Below are 14696 nucleotides of genomic sequence, written 5' to 3'. Positions count from 1 at the left end.
GGCCCACCACAGTTAGGGAACCCCATTGCAGCAAAGCCATCCAGTATGACCTGCACATTTCCCAGAGTCACTACCCTTGATAGCAGAACGTCAGTGATTGCATTGGCTGCTTGGATCACAGCAGCCCCCACAGTAGATTTGCCCACTCCAAATTGATTCCCAACTGACTGGTAGCAAGTCAGGCGTTGCAAGCTTCCACAGGACTATCACCACTCGCTTCTCAACTGTCAGGGCAACTCTCATCTTGGTATTCCTGCGCTTCAGGGTAGGGGAAAGCAACTCACAGAGTTCCAGGAAAGTGGCCTTACACATGCGAAAGTTTTGCAGCCACTGTGAATCATCCCATACCTGCAACACTATGCAATCCAACCAGTCTGTGCTTGTTTGCCAGGCCCAGAATCAGGGTCCCACTGTATCAACCAGCCCCACTGCCACCATGATGTCCCAATTGCCACAGCCCGTGCTTTCAGGAACGTCTGTGTCCATGTCTTCCTCACAATCATCCTCGTGCTGGTGTCTTTTAGCCCGGTTCTGCACATACTCCAGGATAATGCACAAGGTGTTTAAAATGCTCACAACAGCAGTGGTGAGCTGAGCAGGCTTCATGCTTGCTGTGGTATGGCGTCTGCATGAGTAACCCAGGAAAAAAGGCGCGAAACAATTGTCTGCTGTTGCTTTCATGGAGGGAGGGTGGGGCTACTGACAACATGTACCCAAAACCACCCTCAACAATGTTTTTGCCCCATCAGGCATTGGGAGCTTAACCCAGAATTCCAAGGGGGCAGCAGAGACTGCGAGAACTGTGGGAGAGCTGCCCACAGTGCACCGCTTCGTAAGTCGATGCTAGCCACGGTATTGAGGACACACTCTGCCGACTTAATGCGCTTAGTGGGGACATACACAATCGACTGTATAAAATCAATTTCTAAAAATTGACTTCTATAAAATCAACCTAATTTCGTAGTGTAGACATACCCTTAGTGCACAAAGGTGAGCTCCATCCATCAACTGCCCCTGCTTAGTTTGCACAAAGAGGACTAATCACATAGCTGATACCAAATCAAGTGATTGCTTTATATCCTTTCGCCAATGATGTAAAACCAAATGACAAAGCAATGTAAAAGCAACACAGATAGCGAGCCAACAATTGTTACAGCAAGAGAAAGGAGCAGAAATCTATTCAATTTACTGGCTTACGCAACCCCTGAAGTTCCAGACCAGGTCATAACAAGCCGTGCAATGAAGCAAAGAAACGATAATATCTCAGTTTGAGCTGAGCATGATTTCACTCACAAGAGAAAAAACTGTTTTGTTTCTAACTCCCAACATCTCTACAAGAAAATGGCAATGTCAGGGAATTTCCACTGTTTGCTGCACATTAACAATGACTTCAAATGCTGACAGTAACACCGGGCTAGTCTCAGATATACCCCAAATCCACATTACTTGTCTGGTTCAGCACATTAATCTGGGGGAACACAGTGTCCCTGCTTAGTATCCAAGTTTATACCTCTAGCCTTTCTTTTTGGGACCCAGAAATTTCTGATTACCAACAGTGGACCTAATCATGAGAGGAGTTGTGTACCCCCAAGAGGGGGCTGTGCAGGTCATCTGCTATCAGTGTCGGTAATTGAATACATTATTTTAATTATTCCATTTTAGAATCAGAGGGAGCTGAAGGTTCTCAGCCCCTTGCAGCATTGCAATATTTTTCTTTGCCATGGTTTTGGGTTGGATAAATTTTGTGCCCTTTTGCTTTACTTGCAGGGATTCAAATATTTTCCCCCCAGAGTTTGATGCACACAAACTAGAATGTTAGTGCAGACTAGGGTGCACTCGATCAGCACTAGCATACGTGTATGGTGCAACCTAGAATGTCTCGCCAGAACAGATGTTTTCTCTCTGATCCACTTGCCAGGGGACTGGCACACGCATAAACTCACACACAGTTCCACTTCTGTCATAAATATAAAGGGAAGGGTAAACCCCTTTGAAATCCCTCCTGGCCAGGGGAAAGCTCCTCTCACCTGTAAAGGGTTAAGAAGCTAAAGGTTACCTCGCTGGCACCTGACCAAAATGACCAATGAGGAGACAAGATACTTTCAAAAGCTGGGAGGAGGGAGAGAAACAAAGGGTCTGTGAGTCTGTCTATAGTCTGTCTTTGTCGGGGATAGACCAGGAATGGAGTCTTAGAACTTTTAGTAAGTAATCTAGCTAGGTATGTGTTAGATTATGATTTCTTTAAATGGCTGAGAAAAGAATTGTGCTGAATAGAATAACTATTTCTGTCTGTGTATCTTTTTTGTAACTTAAGGTTTTGCCTAGAGGGGTTCTCTATGTTTTGAATCTAATTACCCTGTAAGGTATCTACCATCCTGATTTTACAGGGGGGATTTCTTCATTTCTATTTACTTCTATTTTTATTAAAAGTCTTCTTGTAAGAAACTGAATGCTTTTTCATTGTTCTCAGATCCAAGGGTTTGGGTCTGTGGTCACCTATGCAAATTTGTGAGGCTTTTTATCCAACATTTCCCAGGAAAGCGGGGGTGCAAGTGTTGGGAGGATTGTTCATTGTTCTTAAGATCCAAGGGTCTGGGTCTGTAGTCACCTAGGCAAATTGGTGAGGCTTTTTACCAAACCTTGTCCAGGAAGTGGGGTGCAAGGTTTTGGGAAGTATTTTGGGGGGAAAGACGCGTCCAAACAGCTCTTCCCCAGTAACCAGTATTAGTTTGGTGGTGGTAGCGGCCAATCCAAGGACGACGGGTGGAATATTTTGTACCTTGGGGAAGTTTTGACCTAAGCTGGTAAAGATAAGCTTAGGAGGTTTTTCATGCAGGTCCCCACATCTGTACCCTAGAGTTCAGAGTGGGGGAGGAACCTTGACAACTTCAATGAAAATAACGCAACGCAGTCATGTAAATATGAACATAAAAAGCCACGGTCTCAGCTATGTCAGAGGAAACTTATTCTAACACCACTGAATGGTATGTACAGGCTGAGGTAATTTCATTACTTAAAAAAAAGAGAACGAGACTGGAGAAGGCTCTGTACAGCCAAAGGCATATGCAAAATTTCACAGAGACTTGAGATGCTAAAAGATTTTGGAACATAAGCATGTGTTTTCTTGTAAGAAAGGAAGTAACTGGCTCAATGGGGGGTTTTGTGACACCGCCACTCCTTGCTGGTCTCAGGGGACACGGCGCATACAAAAGTGCTAGTATTTCAGTCATCCCTCCCCCTTACATGCCCCCTCACCTCCTTTTGCCCCTCCACGTTAGATTCTGTGGGACTGGAGGTTAGCGCTGCAGCACTTTTCCAGCAGGAGAGTGGCATCAATTCCTACAGGACTGTGGGCAGGGAGGTTTATTTATTTTTTTGTATTACAGTTGCAATAGATAAGAGATATCAGGGGTGGGGTCACCTTTTGGAGTGGAGATTGCTGTGTGAAGGGTGTCCCTCCCCATGAATAGAAGGAGTTGGGTGGTGTGGTTTTTTATCCACCCAGAATGAAAGGAGCTGGGGGGAGAAACAGAGGTATTCCCCCTTAACATAGGCTGATGGGGAGAGAGGAAGAATCACCCATTCTTGTATTAAGAACAGTCTGCCTGACTTCTGATACCAGCACTCATTTCCAGAACATAGCGCATGCCCAGTAGGGATGGCCTGGTGGTTGGGGTGACCCCCTTGCATCATACCTCAGTAGAATAGGTGCCATCTTGTTTTCTGTCCACCCTATCTCCTCTCCTTTTCTGCCTCTGCTGTCTCTGTTCTTTCACCGTCCTCTGTATTTTGCTCTTACTTGCTTTCAAGATACCTGAATGCTAGTATCAAGATACATTTGTGAAGAGATCCCAGAACTGTGGGACCACTGTGCACCCTTAACTCTCCAGTCTGGAGTGTCAGTCACAAAGCTATGCCAGTGATAAGCAGCAAACCCCTCCAGGTGCTGTGATCACTCAGCCATCAGTATGTGGAGCCCCACACCCAGCTAAATTGCATGAATGCTCCCTGAGCCACTCATGAATCATACTGAGAAAGGCACCAGTCAATCACTCCAGTCCCCAGCCTTGCACCCTAGAAATTTACCATCTTACACTGCTCAAGACTCCCTTGGACAGTGCAAACCCATTAACTAGTTCAGGGTAATGGACATGCAACACCTTTGTTAACCTGAGCTGAGATTCCACAAGCACTTCAACCAAACTCACGCTGTTTTAGGTAAAATATAAAACAGACTTATTAACTACAGAAAGAGAGATTTTAAGTGATTAGAAGTAGCAGGCATAGAGATCAAAGTTGGTTACCTAATAAACAAAAATAAATTTGCAGTCCAAATTCTAACTTTAACAGCCTAAGCAAGATTTGAATCAAGCAGTCTCTCACCCTAATAGATGTTACAGGCAGTTTGTAGTTCTCAATACTCAGACTGAACTCCTGTCCAGCCTGGGACCAATCTCTCTAGTTCAAAGTCCAGCTGTTGAGATGGGGGGGAAGGGGGAGTGAAAGAGGCCAAGTGATGGTGTCACTGTCCCTCTTTTATACTTTCTTCCAGCTGCTAGAAAGATCCTTGCTGTGATGTGGGGGTCAGGCAGTTCCCATTGCATACATGCCCTCTCTGAAAAGCCTCTGGGAGAGTGGATTCTTCTTGGTGGGCCATTAATGCCTGTCTGGCCAGTGATAGCTGCTCCTTTGTCACTAATGAAAGGCCAGCTACGGGTGTCTCCCAGCCTCAAAACATATTTCAGTAACACATATAGCAATACTTCATAACTTCACATACAATGATAGCACATACAATCCAACAGGATATTAAGGTTCAACAGACCAAGACTTTCAAAATGATACTTCACAAGGCATGCACTTTACAAACATATCTTAATCACATCTCAGAGGTGAATGTGGGGATTCCAGGGTGCTACTTTGAGGTACAGAGTGTCACAAAGTTTCTGATCCTCTGGAAAATTATTTAATCTGAACAGGCTGTGATCTTCCATGAAGCTCTTTGAGGCAATTATTCATGAGCTGCTGTATGCCAATGGTAGTTCTTTAGAGGCACATACTCTAGAAGATATTAAATAGATCATAGACAGATTCACAGAGTCTGCAGAAAGGGATGGGTGGACAATGAGTCTGAAAAAGGCAGCAGTCGTATATCAGCCTATGTCCATACACAAAACTAAAAGTCACCATCAGCACCACCAGCTGAATGCTATTACGGAATTTCTCTGTCTTGGTAGTACATTGGCAAATGATGTTAGTATAGACAAGGAGCAGACATTTCATATCAACAAACCCAGTTCATCATTTGGCAGACTATCAGGCAGAGTCTGGCAGCAACATGATATTGAGCTTCAAACCTTGTCAAAAGTCTATAAAGTGGTTGTGCTGTCCAACTTGTTGTATGGGTCTAAGACACAGACCTCCTGCAAGAAGCACATTAAGCTTCTAGATAAGTTCCAATTTTGACATCTACATGCCATACTCTGCATCAAATGGCAGGATAAAGTTACCAACAATGAGGTTCTGGAACATAGTCACTCCACAGGGGATGGATTGAAGCCATGCTTATCACATCACAGTTATACTGGGCTGGTCATGTGTTGAGGATGCACAACACCAGAATGCCAAAGTAGTTGCTGTATGATGAACTGAAAATGGGCCACCACATACAAGGTGGCCAGAAGAAACATTTCAAGGTCGCACTGAAGCATAACTTGAAACAGTGCAACATTGACAGCTGGGAGTTGTCAACAACACACAGATCATGCTGGCAAGCAGTAGCCAGATAGGGGGTTGCCCAGTGCAAGATTAACTGCCATATGGATCTTGAGGCACAGAACAGAGGTGAGCCGTAAACAGCGGCACACTCAGCAGGCACTGATTGTAATGCCTTCCTCAGCATCAAGCTTCCTATGCACTTCATCAGTCTTTTTAGCCACAATCATACTCACAAGACATAAACCCAGCATCAGTATTATCTTCAGCCACAAAGGACAACAACAATAATGTTGCTTTCCTGTTTTTGTTCTTTTGTTCTCATTTTGTGACTTTTCTTCCCCATTGTTCATTCAAACAGAAGGCTACACAACACTTGACTAAGGAGGTCCACTGGTGACCCCATAAGGCCACTATCCAGCGCTCTTTCGGCATAGCTGAATGTCATGGGAGCAGAGAAGAGATGCTTGGGTTTGTGGGCGGCTGCCTGAGCCTGCAGCCTGAACTTGTGAACAGGGGCTGTCTACAAAAGACGCTGCTGTGGAAGCAGGGACAGAAGGTGGGTGGCTTTCAAGGAGCTACCCCAGGCATTACCCACAGTCCCAGCAGAGCACAAGTGGAGGAGATCGAGGGTCATGAAACTTTCTTTACCGTTGTTCTCCTCTATGTTCCATGTTGTTATTTTCTTCTGCCTCTTGCTCCTCCCTGGACCAATCTGGGGACACCTGGATGACAGATACTGACCCCCAAGATCACCCAGCATGTAGCACAGTGAAGGTAAGCCCAGATGGCCTTGCACAAGCATGTTAGAAACAGCCTTTTTAGTGTTCTCCAAGGTTGGCGTGTCAGAGTGTAGCGAAGAATATAATACAACATTAGAGGACATTAATAACCTGAAGTTTCACTTCCAGGAATTCTGTGTCTCAGTTTTGGAGCATAGATATCAAGTCTTACAAGTGACTATGCTGTCATGGATCTCCAGTAAGTTAATTTTCAAATATTTGAATTGATCTCTGTCTCCTAGGAATACATGATAGGCAGAATTCAGAACGCCTAAAGTTTTGCACATTATATAATGAGATTTCACAGACACATAAGGAAGATTATTATTTTTTCCCATCTAAACTGGATTACATTGAGGAATCACAGCAATTCAAGTGAAGTATTTGTGTTGATTTTCCAATAACTGCAGCAATAGCTTCTAAAGAGTTTAAAGAACCAATCTGACTCTGTGGAAGATCACTGGCTATATAGTAAGGCATTGATACAAGAGTAACAAGGCCTGGCAACCCAGAGGTTATTCATCTTTTCCCATGCCCAGGGACAGCTTTCTAACAAAATGGTCTAGGACAGCTTTCTAACAAATGGCAGAAACCACTATAACCTAGGAAAAATTCTGGCTATCTAATGACAGAGTATGAAGGAATCACCTAGCTTACTACTGAAGTGTTGCAATTATTAATGAACTCACAGCAATTCTGCACACAATGTAGGCTCAGGAAGAAAAGAATACTATGTGCTATTGAAATTGCAGGGGCAGCTGAGTAAACAGCATATAATTACACTTCCTGGAATTTGGTCAGATCACCAGAGCTGGCAGCCAAGCTATGCTAATACTACAGGGTTTGATGCACAAGGTATTTGCAAACTATTTGCAGCAGTTCACTTGCCCAGGATTAGCACCAAGGATGATCTAATATCTTTGCTTTCCTTTCAGTTCTGAACCAAAATCTCCAATGATATCATCCACCTCTTGCCCCCACTCAGCCTAGACTTACCCCCCATCAGCCTAGATTTACCCTCCAGCTTCCCTCACCTTAACTCTGATAGCTTTTTTGGCGGGAATGGGACATAGTGGCCTGCTCCATTGCTCTTAATTTGTGGTTATGTGGCACTCCAACAGGCCTTCAAGGGACTGAGTGGACACTCGCTCTGCAGAGAGTCCTTTGGGATCTACTTTGCGTGGGCCACAGCACCTCCAGGCCTTAGAAAGATTGGAGGCTCAGGGTGCAGCACATCCTACATACCATACATGGAACAGCTATGGGATAGAGATGTCCCCTAATCCCTAGTGTTTATTAGGGATTGTTGTGCATCATTCCTCTGTCATCATAATCAACAGCCAGCTCACAGAGTTACCCTAGCTACTATGAAAGGGATTATTCATTATCCCTGCCCATTCATTTATTCTGTGAGCTGCTGGTAAATGGAGTGTTTTCATGGTCCCTTCCTCCCTTTGCTCCTCAAAAGACACTAACAAATTACCAGAAGCAGCCCAGTCAGTCTCCAGATAGCCTGCAGGGGGAAGCAGCCATCTTGTGTCCCCTTTAGGTTTGGTATGTGAGCCATCCAACCACGTGTTCAGCCCACTGGACTCCTTGTGACAATATCAGAAATAAGTAGGAAATCCTGAGACTTGCTGAGGCAGTGCTAAAATTGGAGGGAAGAGCCAGGCTATTTTATCTGCAACACTCAGCCTGCATCTACAAAACCTTTCACAAAGGTGAGCTGGGGCCTAAGAACCCGACAACCCTAAACACAGGCTGTGATCATGTGGGTCCAGGGTCACTGTTTCACACAATTTTAGTTATCACATCAATTCTTGGAAATGGTGCCTTCAGAAAACAGTCCCATAGGATTTTTATTGTCAACAAGAGGCTAGGAAATCTGTTCATTATCTCAACAAAATGTAACTAACCCTCTTCCCTTCCCTGTAACACCTGACAGGCACACAGGTTCAATACTGACTTGGGAGGATCCCTCAGTCACTAGCACCCACTGGGATTTCCTTTGCTGTCCCCCATTCAAGTACCAATCCCGTCCAATGGTCCTAAGTGTCTGAGATCACAGTTCAGAGTGATATTGCTATAAATTCTTTTGTTTTGGACACTGCTATGGAATATTGTAATATATACAAGAAAGTGTTCATGGGGCTGCAATTCTCCATCATGTTAGGTCTTTTGTTGCTTGAGATGTCTGTTTCAAGCGTCCACTGAGCATTCACTCGGCTTTGCATTCTGACCAAACAGCAAGTTTTTGCACCTTCATGGTGCTGGTCTGGCATATGTTCCAGCAACAGGGAAAAAGCATTTCACACAGATCCCATTAATCTTATACACATGGAGTGGAAGAGTGAGCAGCTTCTTGGCTGGGCTCTGACCCAGAGGAGCCAGTGCATGAACAGAAAGTGGTATTGTAAAAGCAGAATTTGCAACAATCTAATCCAATGTTCTTACTAAGCATTTTGCTGGAACAGGTAGAACACAATAACACCTTATAATTTAAATCAGTGCTACAGAACCATTGTTCATTGCTTGGCTTATATTTAGCAGAGGCTGATGGACACCCTGTAATTTTATGACAAAGTGTATTACTCCTATTTTCTCCTAACAGAAATGGGTTTTGGGGGCTGTGACTTTTGTTTCTGCTAAGCCTTTTCACAGAGCTGCATTTGAAACACTTCTCATGAACAACTGAAAATTACTGATGTCCCTACTGAGCTGAACAAAATGTCAAGCTCATTTTGTACTTTGTGAATACTTACACGGGCTGTGGGAGGAGATCTCCAAAAAACACCAGAGCTCCTTCAAAAGCATCTGCTTCATGTCCTAGAGTTATGAGAAAATATTAATTCAAATAACACCGTGGTGGAACTCTGATCTTGCCTGTTTGCATACGTCAACCCTGCCTTCAAGGGTAGATAAATTCAACAAAGCTTTGTATTATCATTGCTACCATCACAGGAACTTCTAAATACTATATATAGTCAAATCCAAAGAGCAAGAAATGTTCCCACCAACTTCTCCCCCTATGGTTCAGAGGCTGCTGTGAAAAACATCAGCCTGCAATTATATTTTCAATTACAGCAATTGCTCATATTTTCCATATCTCCATTTTCTTCAACTTTCCCTGGGGAATGACTTTATGCACCTTTAAATTATTTGATTCTTTATTAAAACCAAGTACCTGACAAGCTGGAACTTAGGGAATCTGTCGAGTGTTTTTCTGTAACCTGATAAGCTGACTCAGGTGGCTAGAGATTTCCAGTAGAAGGCATAACTGTAATAGCACTTTAATGAGCATATGAGTGATTATCACCTCTTAGAATTACATGAAGTAATTGCTTTTAATTCAAATGATCCCAGAGCCATGAAAGCTAGGATTTCTTTATCAGATGGTGTTTTCTTTCTAGCACTGAAGAATACCCATGGCATTTCCACAGTTAATTGCATGAACATCTACACAGCTACACAAATCGACCCTACTATACTTTCCATTAGCAGAGGTTTTGAAACACTGTTGGGAACTAAAGTTTGAGGTGAGCAGGCAGAGCTTCATGAAACATCAAGAGAGGTATAATTGTTTTCTTTCTTCTTCATTTTGCTGTTTACACTGAGGTTTTTAGCTCTATGGAATGTGCCCAGTTGCCACTGTAACAGGTGCACTGTATATAAATTATTAAAATAAATAATCTCTCCTTGTTTATTCTGCTGATCAAAATGGAAACTGTACAAACAAAATTCTAGATATTTTCCATTTGAAATTTACCTCCAATAGTCATAAGATAAACATAAATAAAATAGGCAGGGGCCATACCATCAATAATAATTAAATGAATACTAAATACCCCGCTAATCAAACAGTAATTTTGGTTAACATCAATGGAAGACACACACCCACCCACCATGGGGACTGCTATATAGCAGTGATTTTTTCTTAGGTGTTTCAGAGTAAAACATGTTTTACAATGATGGAATCTGATCCTGTGCATTTTACTCAGGCAAAACTCCCAGACTGGCTGCAGTTAGCATCTTACCGATGGAAGGAGGGCAGGTTTGGGACCATGAGTTTGATAATAACTAGGGATGGACAAAACTGATGAAAATCTGTATGTGAAAAAATGCATGAGATTTTGAATTTATTTTGCATGATTAATTTAGCAAATATAATAACATAAAATAATAATAATAATAATTAATATAAAAGCTTGCTATGGGAGCAGAGAGGCCCCAAATCCAATTCTTTCCTCTATCACTGACTAGCCTTAATAATAACTGATATAAACATTAATTTAAGACCTGATCCCACAAAGACTTGCACTTGCTTAACTTTAAGCCTTCCATAACCTAAACTCCCAAAAGCCCCAGCGAGAAATTGCAAACAGCAGAATAAATAAATAGGCTAGAGTAAAACTTGAAGTAAAAGTGAAAACTCAGCAAGTAGCTTGTTCAAATCTCTCTTCAACTTCATTGCACTCCCTGTAGGCTGGTGAGCTGGGCTTGTCTCTCACAGGCTCTCCCAGTGTCCCATTCTTTTAATATCCATTTAGCTTTTCTAGCTTTCTAGATGCCTCTGAGTTGGGAAAACATTTAGGACTGTTCCCTGAGTGGGTACACAAGGTAAGTAGGCAGGCCAGCTGTGAGGTTTTTCTTTAATGTGTAAACATACCCCAAAAGGCTTGATCTCTGCACTCCAGCAATGCAAATGTAACCCTTCTGCCAGGCCGAGTTGATGGCAGCAAGGGCCGGGTTCAGTACACAGGGGTTCCCTCTCATCAAAGCAAATGCAAATGCTTGAGCCCCCACCCAGTGACCTCAGAAAATCTCACACACACCCCTAGGCGCCTCAAAGAGGCAATACTTCCCCTCTCGCAAGCACAGAGTCTCGGTGTAGTAGAGAATCTTTAATAACATGAGGTAAACAACATCAGCATTAAATTGGGAAAACACCACAACTAGGGTTCATCAACCAAACCATGAGCAAAGACACACCCCACCAAATTGGGCCATGTCCTTTCCCTCGGGTTCTTGAGTCCCACAACCCAAACATCTCTTGAGTCCAGCAATCCAAAAATCACCCAAAGTCCAAAAAGTCCAACAACCCCAAAAGTCCAGCCCCAGAGTTCAAAAGTTCATCTGCAGAGTGTTACTCCCCAGTCTAGGTAAAAATGTGCTTGGGGGTTGGGGGGGAGGAGAGAAGAAGAGGTAAGGGGCACCTTACGTGACCTGAAGCTGACTGCTCCACAGGGCTTCACTCTGAGCTGCTCCACAAGCCGCTCTGCTCTGCTTGCAGTCCCACAAACTGCTCCACTCCACCAGCCATCCCATGAACTGCTCCACCAGCCCATCCACGAACAGCTCTACTGCACTCTAGGTCTTCAGGCACCCCACAGTGCTCAGTGATTTCAGCTCTTAGTAATTTTAGCTCTTTAGTGATTTCAGCTTGTAGTAGTGGGAGCCAAAGTGAATTCAGCACAGTACCTGTAACTAGACTCTTAATAGACCCAAAATTAGCTCTGACATTCCACAGTGGAGAGAGACAGAGGTGCAATTAATGTTTCAGACCCTCACAAAGGGGCCCACACCACCAGGTACTAATACCTGTTCCCAGCCTCTCTCAATTCACAGAGTTTTGGAACCCATGTCCCTTGCCTAGCGAGTGCTACTTAGTAGATGGCGAGTCCCTCCATCATAACGAAAGGCCAAGTACAGTTCCACTGTCCTTGATTCCCGTAATCAGGGTAATAACAATCTGCCCCAATAACAGAGACACTGGGGATCCCACAGCAGCCAAAGTGACCATTTGGGCAGCTATGGCCTCATTCTGGGCTGGGTGGGTATGCCTATGCAAATGAGATCAGCCCCTGAAGTTCCTTTCCACAACTTGCCACACCTCACCACCAGATATCAGGGTGGAGTTCATCCTGACTCTGCTTACACAAAGACTGGAGGTCACAGACATCAATGTCAGACACACCAAAGGAGGCAAGGGGGTTCTGGGCCAGCTCACCCTTCCTACTCCCCCATCACACCAGCTAGTAGAAGTGTCCCTCTGCGCCACAAAAGTACTGTGCCTCATAAAAGGGTGTTGCATCAGCCGTGCTCCAGTGCTGAACATTAAAAATTAATCATAATTTAGGACTCTACAATATTTGATATAAAACATACCTGTGCAGATGCAGTATATTGTTTTTACACACAATCATACACTTTTCAGGACACCGTAATGCTTCCCCACAAATAATCCAGATCATGTTTCTCAACACCCTTAAAAAAGGATCCAAATTCAATTTCCTAGTGGACCATTTCTTATAAGGTAGTGTGCTCTCCTCAGAAGACAGGAACATATGGGCCACATGATACAGTCCCTCAGAATACAGAAGGTAATCTGTTTTCCAGGCCATATCCGAGCCATATCTGGGTGTGGAGTGGAGTGTGGAGTGGAGAATGGGTGTGCAGTGAAGAATGCACTGTACTCTGCGTTAGAGGCAGATTCACTGCCTCAACCATCAACCAATAAGCAAAATATTTACAATTAAATTAATGTCAAAAGCATGAAACAAACTAACCAATAGCAGTGACATTTTCTTTTAAAAGCTCAGGGGAAGCTCAGTGTGTCCAGGTCAAAATGTGAGCCTTACATCTGAATGCTGTGACTTCCTAAGGTTTACACCATTTGAAGAATGAATTACATATTTTTTGCTGGGAAATATTACTTTTTTTAAAAAATTGGAAATCCAGCTTTGTCAAGTAATATAAATTGCACATACAGGTCTGTGTAAATGCTGTTCGTATGGATTATACAGACAGACAACAAAGGAGAGAGTGGTAAACCAATAGCCAAAGGGTGAGTAAAAAGTAAAAGTACTCAACAAAAAGAAATGGACAGAAAATGGAAGGATGTGAAAGGAAAACAAAAGTAAGAAAGGCTGAAGGACAAATTCTGCCTGGCCCTAGGTGGGTGAGAGAAAGTACAGGGAGCCTGTTCCCATGGTGGCCCTGGGGTCTGAGCAAAAGCCCCCTGATGCCGAGGGAAGCCTTTCCATAGACTGGATCAGACTGTGGAGGAAGTGGCCATAATTTCAATGTCTGCCCTGGAGAGTGATGGGGCTGCCCAGCTAGTCTATATGTGGGTTGAATAGGCCACAGTTTTCAAAAAATGGCCCTAAATTTGGGGTCTTCATATCTGGGGCCTAAAGCTGAGATCTCCTAGGGTCCAATCTTCAGAGGTGCTGAGAACTTCCATTTCCCATTGACTGTACCTGGAGTTGTGGGTGATCAGTTCCTTTGAAAAATCAGTGTTTAGGAGTCTGAAATTGGGCACCCAAAAACTGAAGCACTTAAAATAAGTGGTCATATTTCTAACAGCTGTAATCCTGGAGAACCATGTGAGCATGCGAGTGGTGCTGGGGCCAAAGCCAATGTAGAGGAATAGGGCTTCTGTATGAATGGCCCTGATCTTCAGATCACTGGGGATCTGCCAAATTTGGGTACAGGTACTGCGGCTTAACAATCCCCTGCTTCCAACATACACTGTCCATTGGGACAGTCTCCCCAAAGGGATCCTCATAGAGATTTCCTCTCCCTGATCCCCCTCATATGGGTGTGTCCACATGAGGGATGACCTAGGAAGATCAGTCAGCAATCCAGAAACATTCAAAGTAAAAGGTTAGGGAGGAGCCAAATCCTGATCAATGGAACACTCGCTCTGTGAACTGTCAGTACTACTTATAAAACACAAGGAAATTCCATAACGCAAAAACTATATTAAAATATCTTACCCTTAATTACCGACGTGCAGCTCATTATTTCAATGGGGTTGACCAGGTGGAGCTGAAGAAAGAGTTGTCCCTAAAGATTTAACAGAAACACGCACAGAGTCTAAGCCAGCTCCCATTGAAATCAATGGAAGTCTTTCCAGTGACTTCACAGGGAACTGGAACAGGCCTACAAGCCAGGAAATTCAAAGATAAATGCTGAAAATTGCACCACTTTGACTTTTATGATTTATTCCAGCTCTCTCCTGGGCAAAAATTATCAGAGTCAATGAGAAAGTACAGAGCCAGATGAGGAGCATGTAGAGTATATTGCCAAGTCTGTGTTTTTCCCACAGCTGCTCTTTTCTGTGTATATCTGTGCTGCAGCATTCCACGTGACACATAATGAAACAACATAATAAGTCACTTTCACTATACAGCCAGT

The 14696-nt window shown here is 43.6% G+C and overlaps 1 long non-coding RNA gene across 1 annotated transcript in view; it reads right to left on the bottom strand.

The window, feature by feature from the left end:
* The window catches only part of LOC144260334 (uncharacterized), a 33121-nt gene extending 18637 nt beyond the window's left edge, over window positions 1-14484 (bottom strand). The window contains exons 1-2 of the long non-coding RNA XR_013345012.1: window positions 14276-14484; window positions 9260-9323 (exon numbers count right to left, since the gene is read on the bottom strand). This is a non-coding gene — a long non-coding RNA (uncharacterized LOC144260334). The remainder of the gene's footprint in view (window positions 1-9259; window positions 9324-14275) is intronic.
* Between the last annotated feature and the right edge of the window lie 212 nt (window positions 14485-14696).

Source organism: Eretmochelys imbricata, chromosome 2 (assembly GCF_965152235.1).
Source record: "Eretmochelys imbricata isolate rEreImb1 chromosome 2, rEreImb1.hap1, whole genome shotgun sequence".
Classification (NCBI taxonomy): Eukaryota; Metazoa; Chordata; order Testudines; family Cheloniidae; genus Eretmochelys; species Eretmochelys imbricata.
Note: the sequence above shows the minus strand (reverse complement) of the source record. Positions and strands in the feature narration are given on the sequence as shown.